The sequence below is a fragment of the Oncorhynchus mykiss genome, chromosome 22 (genome assembly GCF_013265735.2).
Source record: "Oncorhynchus mykiss isolate Arlee chromosome 22, USDA_OmykA_1.1, whole genome shotgun sequence".
Lineage (NCBI taxonomy): Eukaryota > Metazoa > Chordata > Actinopteri > Salmoniformes > Salmonidae > Oncorhynchus > Oncorhynchus mykiss.
Window position 1 is genome coordinate 14,295,260 of NC_048586.1, and position 12,883 is coordinate 14,308,142.

At 43.0% G+C, this 12,883-nt stretch overlaps 1 protein-coding gene across 10 annotated transcripts in view; it reads right to left on the bottom strand.

Annotated features, from left to right (window-relative positions):
• The window catches only part of stxbp5l (syntaxin binding protein 5-like), a 235,034-nt gene that overhangs the window by 138,066 nt on the left and 84,085 nt on the right, over positions 1–12,883 (bottom strand). The gene's annotated exons all lie outside the window — the stretch shown is intronic.

A 12,883-nucleotide genomic window follows, 5' to 3' on the forward strand; every position in this document is an offset into this window, starting at 1 on the left:
GTAGCCGGAGGACAGCTAGTTTCCATTCTCCTCTTGGTACATTGACTTCAATATAAATCCTAGGAGGCTCATGGTTCTCACCCCCTTCCATATACTTACACAGTAGTTATGACAACTTCCGGAGGACGTCCTCTAACGTATCAGAGCTCTGGCAGCATGAACTGAAATGTTGTCCACCCAATCAAAGGATAAGAAAATCAATCTAATACTGAAAGGATAAGCTACAGCTAACTTGAATGGCCATGCATCAAATGTGGTGAGTAGTGGACTCAAAGAGAGAGAAAGACAATAGTTGAACAGTTTTGAACTAATTAATTTCTTTAAAAAAAAGGGGAAGCAAGAGAGAGAGAGAGAGAGAGAGAGAGAGAGAGAGAAAGCTAGCTATATTTTGTTATATTCTTTTAACTTTCACTGGGCTAGCAAATGCAGCTAGCTAGTTTCAAACACCTGGCTGAAACAGAGAGAGATGCTATTTTAGCTAGATGGCTATGGCTATCCAACACTGTAATTCTTCCAAGTCAAGGTAAGCTTTTAGTTTTATGAATTTATTGCAATTGTGGCCCGCCGGTGTAAATGCTTGCTGACTGTACACTGCACTGCATGATTGTAGCGAGTTTACTAGCACGTTAGTTCTAGTAGCTATGTTGACTATGACGTTAGCTAATACGGTGACCACAACGATGTAGGCTGTGTGTAGTGGTTATTGGTTATGATATGAAGGTTTGACTTGGAAAGATTTTTTTCCTGGTCACAGACAGCGAAGGTGTTGTGCACTGAAGTCCACAAGCGAAGGGAAAAGGTGAGAGGAGGAGAGCATAGAGATGCGAAGAGGAATTATACGAGCAAAGTGATCAATGCTGTTTGTATGTGGCTGCTATGAAAGAGTGTGCAAGGCAAGAGTGTGCAAGGCGGTATTAAAGGTCTGCCACCTTTATTACTCAAATTGTTTCTCTCGACCTGTGTGCACCTACGTTCCAAACGTTCAGTCATAGACTAGGTTGTAGCAACCTCATGATGGGTACAGGGAACATTCGAGAATCATGTAGTAGCCTAAACCGATCGACGTTACATTGAGCAGGGTGAGCGGAATATGAATGACAGTCATCCGATATGCTGTAGGAGAAATAAGGACATGCTCATTAAAAAAAAGACTGTCCTCTCTCATCTTAAACGGCACCGACCTCCACTGGAGCCAGCTGAATATTTAGAAATGATATAATAGTCGTAGGCTGCAGGGCAGGACACTGAAACATTATTTCTCCTGGTTAGGTGTAATAAAATATGGAATGTAATGAACTCTCTAGGTGAGTAGTGTTCCTGTATTAAACACTGAATTCGGGAGTGAAGTGAATAAAGTACATTAGTGGTCTTGTAAAACCACACTTACACCCATTCTGTCCTCTCTTTCCCTGGATAACATGGCTAACTTTCCAGAGTAGCTCTCTTAAACAATGAGTCATAGGACTGGAAACAGGAGGGAAACAGGAGGGGTGGAGTGTGTGTGTGTGGGGGGGGGAGGAACGCAACGAACACACAAATTTTTTAAAATTGGATTTAGGTTCAAAACACAAAATTCCTTTACGTTGATGACTTTTTACAAATACAATCAGTTTTCCACATTGATTCAACGTCATCACAATTGTATATATATATATATTTTAATGACGTTGGAACAACGTTGATTCACACAGTTTCTGCCCAGTGGGCTGTTATTGTTGTGGAAGTACTCTCTCTGTGTCAAAAAGAACATGCCTGAGGGATGGAGTAATGAGGGGACCCCAGGAGAGGATATCAGGCCACTTTGAGACACACTGCCTGCATCCCAAATTGCGCCCTATTCCCTGTTTAGCGGTGGGGATGGACATAACATTTACATCTGCAGAACAATTATATCACTATAAGAATCATATCTCCAGAGCAATCATGTTTCCAGAACAATTATATCTCTATAAGAATCATATCTCCAGAGCAATCATGTTTCCAGAACAATTATATCTCTATAAGAATCATATCTCCAGAGCAATCATGTTTCCAGAACAATTATATCTCTATAAGAATCATATATCCAGAGCAATCATGTTTTCAGAACAATTATATCTCTATAAGAATCATATCTCCGGAGCAATCATGTTTCCAGAACAATTATATCTCTATAAGAATCATATCTCCAGAGCAATCATGTTTCCAGAACAATTATATCTCTATAAGAATCATATCTCCAGAGCAATCATGTTTCCAGAACAATTATATCTCTATAAGAATCATATCTCCAGAGCAATCATGTTTCCAGAACAATTATATCTCTATAAGAATCATATCTCCAGAGCAATCATGTTTCCAGAACAATTATATCTCAAAGCAAAGCAAATGATAGCCAAAAACAATTTCCCACATCCCAGTGGAAACCAAAGTGCTATTTGATTATGTTTGTTTCTGCCCCCCCCCCCCCCCCCCCCCCCCCCACCCCATACACACACTAATGAACGAGGCCAACCCAACCAGTGTTCAGCCAGTACAGTATGTTGATGCCCTGCTCTCTATCTGTTGTAGAACAGAGGTGTGTGGCTGTAGAGGCAGCGTTCTGGTTGACTACATAAGGGGACAACACAAGGTGTCAGGACAGATACATCTGTGCCACAGGAGGTGTGCTACTGCTTTTTCAGCCACCTCACACACACACACACAGACGCACGCACACGCACACACACACACACACACACACACACACACCTCCGACAAGGACAAGGTCATGGGACCTCTATTTTGACTCCCAGACACGATAAACAGTGTGATATAAAACAGAGAAACATGTATGCAGCGTGCTTGTCAAACATGCTGTTGCTAACACCACAGCAACAAGGTTGAGCAATTCGGAGTAAAATCGAGTGGACAGGGCCTTCCATGCGCATGCATCCATGTTCAGCAGATGAAGAGAAGATGGCGAAAGAACTGTTTCCAGGCCCAGCCAATATATTAAGTACAACTGTGGCTGTCCACTTGAATTGAGATTGGCTGGGCATCTCTTTTTTCTCTCTAGTTAGGGAGGCACTTCTAATCAAAATCAATACTGCAGGTAATCACACTCCCAAAAGCCTTTAAACAAGCACATTTCAAGAACATTAGCAAGAACGGCCTCTTTTGTGTGTGTGTGTGTGTGTGTTTGTGTGTATGTATGCCTACATTTGAAACTCTTTGTGTGTCTAGCTGTGTCAGCCTCTATGCTTCATGTGTATTCTCTATGCACATTATCACCAGTGAGGGAGCGTGCAAAGCATGCAGACAGGCGTGCTGTGCGGGGGGGTTCGGCTGAGCAGGGCTCGTGGGCGGCGGGGGATCGGCAGAATTAACAATCCGTGACCGTCCCATTTCCCATTCGTTCCCCAGGAGGGAGGAGGTGGTTGATGAGAGGGAGAAGGGAGTGACAAGCGAGGGGGGACCGTAACTCATTCTTCTCATCCCTCTTTCCCTGGCGCCCTGTCTACCACTCCTCCTTCTTTCCCTCCAGTCTCCCTCTCGCCGTAATGACTGGACAGCCACTGAACAGAAGAGAGAGAGAAGGGAGGGAAAAGAGAGAGAAGGGAGGGTACAAGGGAAAAGGGAGAGAAAGGAGGGTACGAGGGAAGAGAGAGAAGAGATGGTACGAGGGAAAAGAGAGAGAAGGGAGGGAAAAGAGAGAGAAGTGAGGGTACGAGGGAAGAGAGAGAAGGGATGGTACGAGGGAAAAGAGAGAGAAGGGAGGGAAAAGAGAGAGAAGTGAGGGTACGAGGGAAGAGAGAGAAGGGATGGTACGAGGGAAAAGAGAGAGAAGGGAGGGAAAAGAGAGAGACGGGAGGGTACGAGGGAAAAGAGAGAGAAGGGAGGGTACGAGGGAAAAGAGAGAGAAGGGAGGGTACGAGGGAAAAGAGAGAGAAGGGATGGTACGAGGGAAAAGAGAGAGAAGGGAGGGTACGAGGGAAAAGAGAGAGAAGGGATGGTACGAGGGAAAAGAGAGAGAAGGGATGGTACGAGGGAAAGAGAGAGAAGGTAGGGAAAAGAGAGAGAAGGGAGGGTACGAGGGAAAAGAGAGAGAAGGGAGAGAAAAGAGAGAGAAGGGAGGGTACGAGGGAAAAGAGAGAAGGGATGGTACGAGGGAAAAGAGAGAGAAGGGAGGGTACGAGTGAAAAGAGAGAGAAGGGAGGGTAGGAGGGAAAAGAGACAGAAGGGATGGTACGAGGGAAAAGAGAGAGAAGGGAGGGCACGAGTGAAAAGAGAGAGAAGGGAAGGTAGGAGGGAAAATAGAGAGTAGGAAGGGTAGGAGGGAAAAGAGACAGAAGGGATGGTACGAGGGAAAAGAGAGAGAAGGGAGGGCACGAGTGAAAAGAGAGAGAAGGGATGGTACGAGGGAAAAGAGAGAGAAGGGATGGTATGAATGGGAATGGATGGTATGGGTCTTAGGTCTAATTGTGCTCTCTGCATGGTTGCCTGTTAATTGGTCCTGGTTTAATTAGTTTGATAAACACACACATGGGACCCAGACTGCATGGGAGCCACTACAGAGACACACACACAGCCAGGACAGGAGATGCCAGAATGGCTGCTGCTGTCTAAGATGGATCATTACCTCTGTGCCAGCCTGCTCTCACTGCCTGTATCCCAAATGGCATAGTATGCCCTATATAGTGCACTACTGTTGACCAGAGCCTATAAGGCACTATGTAGGGAATAGAGTGCCATTTGGGATCCATTCACTTACAGTATGGTTGTTAATACACAGCAGCCTGGGCCGTGGCCTTGTGTATGCTACCCAGAGACATAGGAGAGGTTGGCCAACTGGGGTCGAGATTGAGTTTTGATCGGGTGCCAACTTGGCACCAAAAGCTTATAGTAAAGGAGTTTGGTAAACCAAGCAAATGATCCCATTCCTAGTGAATCAGTTAGTGTACAGATATAGCTGGGTTGTGGATGAATACAAAAATAAGATGACATCCACATAGTAAAATCGCATGAGTTAATTCAACTCCTATGGAGTCAAATTTCAACACTATTTTAGTCATGGGGTTGATATTTTTGGAGTTAAAACGACACTAAATGGAGTAAATATTAAACTCTGAGAGTTTCTGGAATTGAACTCATTTCAGTATCATTTTTTATCAATTCCCTTGCCCTTTGACACTTTTCTGTGTTGTTTTTAATTAACAATCAACTGCAGCAGAGCACATTTTTCTTTCAGCTGACTTCCTTTGAGTAAGAATGATGTAAAGCCTTATTTGAACATTTCTGAACATTTCACATGATGGTGCTTTGCAATAAGATATCCCATTTCTGTCGGAAGCCATCTCACAGGAAGATATCCGGCACTTTGACATCACCCCTAACTTGCATTCAGAACACCTGTTAGAGTAGGGAAGACGATACAGCACATGGAGACGAACAACATCAAACTGGAACAACTATCTCACTAACAGCTGCTATGAATCCAACCCCTTACAGATTGGAGGAGTTGCATGTATCGTATCTTTGTGTAGCATCAGATTTAAAGAAACAGTCAATGTGCAAGAGACAAGAAATCAACCTGCAACAGAGTGCCGTGGACATGAGTCGGTCACGGTCAGTCCAAAAGGCATTTCCTTCTTAGTCTAACGGTCTAAGACGGTGGTGTTACTCTGGTGTTATCCAGAGTGTTACATTGGCGCCAAATGTGGGGCGGGCTCTCGCGGGGGAGCGGTCAAAGGGGGAAGTGAATGTGTCACACGAGGTTGCGTGACGAAGTAGACCCGCCTGTGAACTTCAAAACCAGTGTTTGCCCTCAGCCCAAAAAGGACATGTCCTCTTGGTCTAAGACATTGGTTGCTCCCCTGGGAGACCTGAGTTCATATCCCGCGCGTTACAAGAGCATGCTGGGAATTATTTTTTTCAATATTTAACTCCCTGTCTCTGGTTACTCTTAAAGATAGGAGATACGTGTTTATAATGACATCATCGGTGTTCATCGTGTGAATTTGGCATTAGTAATTGTCTGCTAACTGCTTGATGATGTCATTGAAAACACTTATCTTTCTCTGTCTATTTTACTACAAAACATAGAAACACACAATTTTCACATATGTTGATATTGGGCTGATGCTGAAGATGATGAATATGATGTTGAAAAATCGTGACATTTCCCTTTCATTGAGTTAAAAGTACTCCTTCCCAATGAACTACAGTTATCAATACTAACTCCAGGGAGCGTATCACTCTCTCTCTAGGGTTAAGATAACTCCCAGTAACTCCCAAATTTCAACTATTCTTGAGTTATTTAATTTGGTGTGATGAGTCAACAGGATTTCAGCAGGCAGTGAGAGGGATATTGAGATAGAAATAGAGGGGTAAGAATAGGAAGAGAGTGACTCAGAGAGAGAGACCGAGAAACAGAGAGAGAGAGAGAGGCAAGTTAGAAAGTGGTGACTCAAAGAGATAGGGAAAGCTAAACCGCAAATTGGAAAGTTTTATCTAGTACTGATTTTTCAGTGTAACATTTCCAGTGTTGATTCAGCTGTTAAATTAACACTCATTGGTTTAAAAGAACCCCAGTGTTTGTGTTAAGAACCAGTGTTTAACCAAAACCACACCTGTCATTATCATATTTCCTAGCATGCTCTATTGCGGGTTGGCTTTTAGAATTATTTGTTTCAATATCTATGTTTTGATTGATTAATTAATCTTATGCCACTCAAATATAAATAACATCTATTTTTCTAAACTATTCCAACCTGTTACTTGGACTTAATGCACCTGTTACCGAAATGGTTGTTCCAGTTTAGATGGTTTAGGTAGGCTCATAGCTTAATCTCATTCTGGGGGTTGGCTGAACAGTCATTCTGAATGCATGTTCAAAATGTTGAATATCCACACTCATTTTGCAAGCCATCATAATGTGACTTGCAGGTCTGTAAAACACGAGTTTCAGACCACTGTATTGGGTAAAACTAGGCCCTCAAAATAAGGCCTTCCTTATTAAATACTTGTTGTATTGTGTTAAAAAAATGTAATTTAGATGATCAAATATTCACTTGGAATATCAATTGGTGAAGGCCAAAGGATTGGAAATGGATGAATTGCAACAAGCATGTCTCTGTCACAAACAAATACAGTCATGGGTGGTTAATCAACAAAACAGCAAACAAGAATCAGACACACCAGATCTGAACACAAATAAACCACCAAAACTCTTGCAAACCTCAGTGAATTCATCCCTCATCTGTGTTCTAAACTGCCCTATTGGCACCAAGGATTCAACATTTAATGAAGTTTGTAAAATATACGAAAACAATGGTGGCGTTAAAACTAAAGGCTGAATTACAAAGCAAAAACAGGTTTCTAGAAATGTTTGATCATTTCTAGAAAATATATATATTACATTTACACATTTACATAAACCACTTTTGGCGGTGATTACAGCCTCGAGTCTTCTTGGGTATGACGCTACAAGCATGGCACACCTGTATTTGGGGAGTTTCTCCCATTCTTCTCTACAGATCCTCTCAAGCTCTGTCGGGTTGGCTGGAGAGCGTCGCTGCACAGCTATTTTCAGGTCTCTCCAGAGATGTTCGGTCGTGTTCAAGTCTGGGCTGTGTACTGGGCCACTCATGGACATTCAGAGACTTGTCCCGAAGCCACTACTGAGGTATCTTGGCTTTGTGCTTAAGGTCGTTGTCCAGTTGGAAGACAAATCTTCACCCCAGCCTGAGGAGCAGGTTTTCATCAAAGATCTCACTGTACTTTGCTCTGTTCATCTTTCCCTCGATCCTGACTAGTCTCCCAGTCCCTGCCATTGAAAAACACCCTCACGGCATGATGCTGCAACACCAGGCTTCACCGTAGGGATGGTGCCAGGTTTCCTCCAGATGTGATGCTTCGCATTCAGGCCAAAGAGTTCAATCTTGGTTTCATCAGACCAGAGAATCTTGTTCCTCATGGTCTGAGAGTCCTTTGGGTGTCTTTGGCAAACTCCAAGCGGGCTGTCATGTGCCTTTTCCTGGTTGGCTTCCGTCTGGCCACTCTACCATAAAAGGTCTGATTGGTGGAGTGCTGCAGATATGGTTGTCAGAGGGTTCTCCCATCTCCACAGAGGAGCTCTGTCAGAGGGACCATTGGGTTCATGGTCACCTCCCTGACCAAGGCCCTTCTCCCCCGATTGCTCAGTTTGGCCAGGCGTCCAGCTCTAGGAAGAGTCTTGGTGGTTCCAAACTTCTTCCATTTAAAGAATGATGGAGGCCACTGTGTTCTTGGGGACCCTCAATAATTCATACATTTTTTGGTACTCTGCCCCATATCTGTGCCTCGACACAATCGTGTCACGGAGCTCTACAGACAATTCCTTCAACCTCATGGCTTGGTTTTTCCTCTGACATTCACTGTCAACTGTGGGACCTTATATAGTCAGGTGTGTGCCTTTCCAAATCATGTCCAATCACTTGAATTTACAATCGGTGGACTGCAATCAAGTTGTAGAAACATCTCAAGGATGATCATTGGAAACAGGTTTCACCTGAGCTCAATTTTGAGTCTCATAGCAAAGGGTCTGAATACATATGTAAATAAGGTATTTCTGTGTAAAAAATGTTAATAAATGTGCAAACATTTATAAAAACCTGTTTTTGCTTTGTCATTATGGGGTATAGTGTGTAGGTTGAAGGGGATTTTAGAATAAGGCTGTAACGTGACAAAATGTGGAAAAGGTCAAGGGGTCTGAATACTTTCCGAATGCCCTGTATAAATAATGAAGAGGACATGTCCCAAAATCAACCCATGCGGGACAACTTTAGTAACGCTAAGGTAACTTGACACCGTCAGAGAGCACACCTGCAAGACGCCTGGTCGAGGCCCATTTCAGACAACCTCTGAATGAGTAGGGGATGGTCGACATTATCAAAGGCCTTGAATAGGTCTATAAATATAGCACTACAATGAGTCCTAGGATCTGAGCAATTTAACACATCATTGAAGACGGGCGTAGCTGCTGAAACGGTCCTCTGTCCAGGTGTAAAAACAGACCGGTGAACATAAAGAATATCGTTCTTGGCGTTCTTAGCTGAGAGATTGCCAGTGATTCTAATATTTTTTTTGCAAGGCAAGATAGATTAGAAATTGGGCAGTAGTTATCTAGGTCAGAAGGATTCCAACATTTGTGAAGGGCGAGGACCTGCACCGCCTTCCATATCTTGAGGATAGCAACAGAAGCAATTGATAATAAAAATGTGGGTCAAAGGCTCAACAATGAGGGAGGCGGAAAACTGCAGTAGAAAGGGATCAAGCAACTGAGCTCCAGTAGATTTAAAAAAACATTTTTACATACGTTTTGCAAGGCATTTGGTACATCACTGACATAAAATAGTTCAAATGAAAAAGAGTGAGTTCCTGGAAGAGCATCATTCTCTGTTATCTGTGTAGAGGTGAATAAAGGACACCCTCTTGTGGAACTTTAGATATTTTCAGAAACCATTCTTTCAAATAGGGGGCCAGCTTAGGCCAAATGGTTATTAAAAGCACCACAAATGTAATTGTTTGTCTTTTATGGGACCAGAGGCTATCATAACCTGCTGGGGCAATGAGGGGGTGAAGTTTTGTTTCAAAGATTTGACCACTCAAGAATTTTGCTGGATTTCCACCACTCTCAGACACACAATTCAAGAGGTATGTTGACTTTGCTTTCCCAACCAGAGTAACACATCTATTTCTCAAATGTCTGAAGGACTGCCAGTCAGAACTAGAATCAGTCAATCTAGCCTTAGCCCAAGCTACATTTCTTTCATGAAACAATGGGTTACACCTGTTCTTTACCTTACATGTTTTATATGGGTCATGCTTATCTGACACAGAGTAAAACATTCAAGGGCCTGATCTAAATCAGATATTGACGATAGACACTCCCAATTGTAGTTCACCAGGTCATATCGAAAATGTTGCTCATTAAAAGTGCTGAAATGTATCTTTGTAATAATGTGTGGACGCGATTTAGGTAGCTTAGTATCTCTAATGCAAGCAATGGGGCACTGATCACTGAGCTCGTTAGCAAAGATTCAATTGGCTGTACAGTATATTGTACATATGAGGAGCCTTTGTCAGAATGACATCCAAAAGAGTCGAGTTTACAGGGTGTTTTAAGTTGGTTCCGATATCAGTTGAGTAAATAAAATGTTCAGTACAAATATATTTCAGTCTATCTGACACTGGCATCAACCAATCCAGGTTAAGGTCACCCAATCTTAACCTTAGTTGGGTATTATTAGGCCCACATTTAGGACAAGACGTTCAAATTGTTTGGGGACAGAGGTGATGATACACACAGCAACGTTCAAGTTGTTCTTTCTGAATATGGCGACACCCCCCTCCTCTGCCAGCTCTGTCAGATCTATTCACATTATTTCCATACATACTCTTTTTTATTAACCAAGTCTAGAAATGATCTAAACGATCTAAACTTCCAATATTTACATGAATCAGTCCAACAGCTGCAAGATTTCAGATGAGACAGAGTCTCTAACACAAAAACTCTATGATCAGAGAGAGAGAGAGAGAGAGACCGACCGACCGACCGAGAGAGAGAGAGGTTAGACAGAGGTGATTACGTTAGTAGGATGTATTGCCAGGGCCACAGGAAGAATGGAATAGTTTCGATGTTAGAAAGCCACACTGACTAATATAAACATGCATGGTGTATGGCATGTATATATTGACCACTGTATCAGGTGGTTCAGCAGTCTGTCTGTCTGTCTGTCTGTCTGTCTGTCTGTCTGTCTGTCTGTCTGTCTGTCTGTCTGTCTGTTTGTCTGTCTGTCTTTGCCACTGTGTCACAATGCCAGCTCCTGTCTGCTCCAATACCAAACCCACCATGACCAGCAAGTTATTAGCACAATCCATCAGGAACATCATTTCCAAAACAAGATGATTACCTCAAAAGTGCAGAAAACCCAATTAAACATCACCACTCCAATCTCTCATTTGCTAATTCAACTCTAGTAGGCTCCTTTATTGAAAGCAACATTTTTGCGACAGGCTCAATTGCAGAGCAATCTGGAGTATGTGGTGGAAGGGAAGGCCTCTAGTCAGAAGTAAAGTGTACTGTATGTTTGTGTTTGTTTGTCTGTCTGGTAATGCTGTTTGACAGGCGCTCAGAGCCTGATTACCGGCTGTGACATTTCACCAAGTGATCAGCCTGCTGATTTATGTTAACCCTGTCATCATCACCAGCCTGCTGATTTATGTTAACCCTGTCATCATCACCAGCCTGCTGATTTATGTTAACCCTGTCATCATCACCAGCCTGCTGATTTATGTTAACCCTGTCATCATCACCAGCCTGCTAGTTACTTTAACCCTGTCATCATCTCTAGCCTGCTAGTTACTTTAACCCTGTCATCATCTCCAGCCTGCTAGTTACTTTAACCCTGTCATCATCTCCAGCCTGCTAGTTACTTTAACCCTGTCATCATCTCCAGCCTGCTTGTTACTTTAACCCTGTCATCATCTCCAGCCTGCTAGTTACTTTAACCCTGTCATCATCTCCAGCCTGCTAGTTACTTTAACCCTGTCATCATCTCTAGCCTGCTAGTTACTTTAACCCTGTCATCATCACCAGCCTGCTAGTTACTTTAACCCTGTCATCATCTCCAGCCTGCTAGTTACTTTAACCCTGTCATCTCCAGCCTGCTAGTTACTTTAACCCTGTCATCATCTCCAGCCTGCTAGTTACTTTAACCCTGTCATCATCACCAGCCTGCTTGTTACTTTAACCCTGTCATCTCCAGCCTGCTAGTTACTTTAACCCTGTCATCATCACCAGCCTGCTAGTTACTTTAACCCTGTCATCTCCAGCCTGCTAGTTACTTTAACCCGGACATCATCTCCAACCTGCTAGTTACTTTAACCCTGTCATCATCTCCAGCCTGTTTTCCTTAAACTTCATCTACACTGGAGGAGGAAAATGAAAAGGACAGTATGGATCAGACTCAGGACTTAATATGTGGTGTTGCTGAATAGTCATGGCATTCTGGTAACTAGATGTTCTAAAATCATGTTAACAGATCTATGTCAAAATGAGCCCAAAGATTCATCAAGGTTCGTCTCGTTCACTACTGTATATGAGAAGACAAATAATTGGCAAAATGAATACATTTGCAACGTGGTCAACAACACAGTACAGGAGGAAGCTGTATCTGCCAGTAGATGTGATTGACAGGGGAGATAATGGCAGCCGAGGAGCTCCACAGACTGCTGATATGACACCGGTAAAATAGATATCCATCGCTGTTTGATTAGTGTATGTCCCCCCCTAGGAGGAGGTGGGGAGGAGGAGGGAGTGGGGAGGAAGAGGAGGAAGAGGAGCCGAAAAGGGGAAGGAGAGATACGTAAACATAGAACATAGACAGTGAACGTGATGACATGTCAATCTGACTGCAATGTCTTTAAAATATGTCAAGAAGCTGTTAGATGGATGAATGGTGTGTGTGTGTGTGTGTGTGTGTGTGTGTGTGTGTGTGTGTGTGTGTGTACATGTTTAACTATATGTGTGTGTTTGGACGTGTGTGGACATGTTTAACTGTGTGTGTTCGGACGTGTGTGGACATGTTTAACTATATGTGTGTGTGTGTGTGTGTGTGTGTGTGTGTGTGTGTGTGTGTGTGTGTGTGTGTGTGTGGCCCCTGGCTATATCTGTGGATGTTAATCAGTAATATGTTGAGGTGTGATATCCCAGGCTTAGCCTAATGTAGCCCTCATTATGAAGATTATCACTACTTATTAGCGTTCCTTGCCAGAGCTAAAGGCTTATCCTACCTTATTTTCCACACAATGTGGTAATAACAAAAAAATATTGTAATATATGCCATTTAGCAGAAGCTTTAATCCAAAGAACTTTACAGTC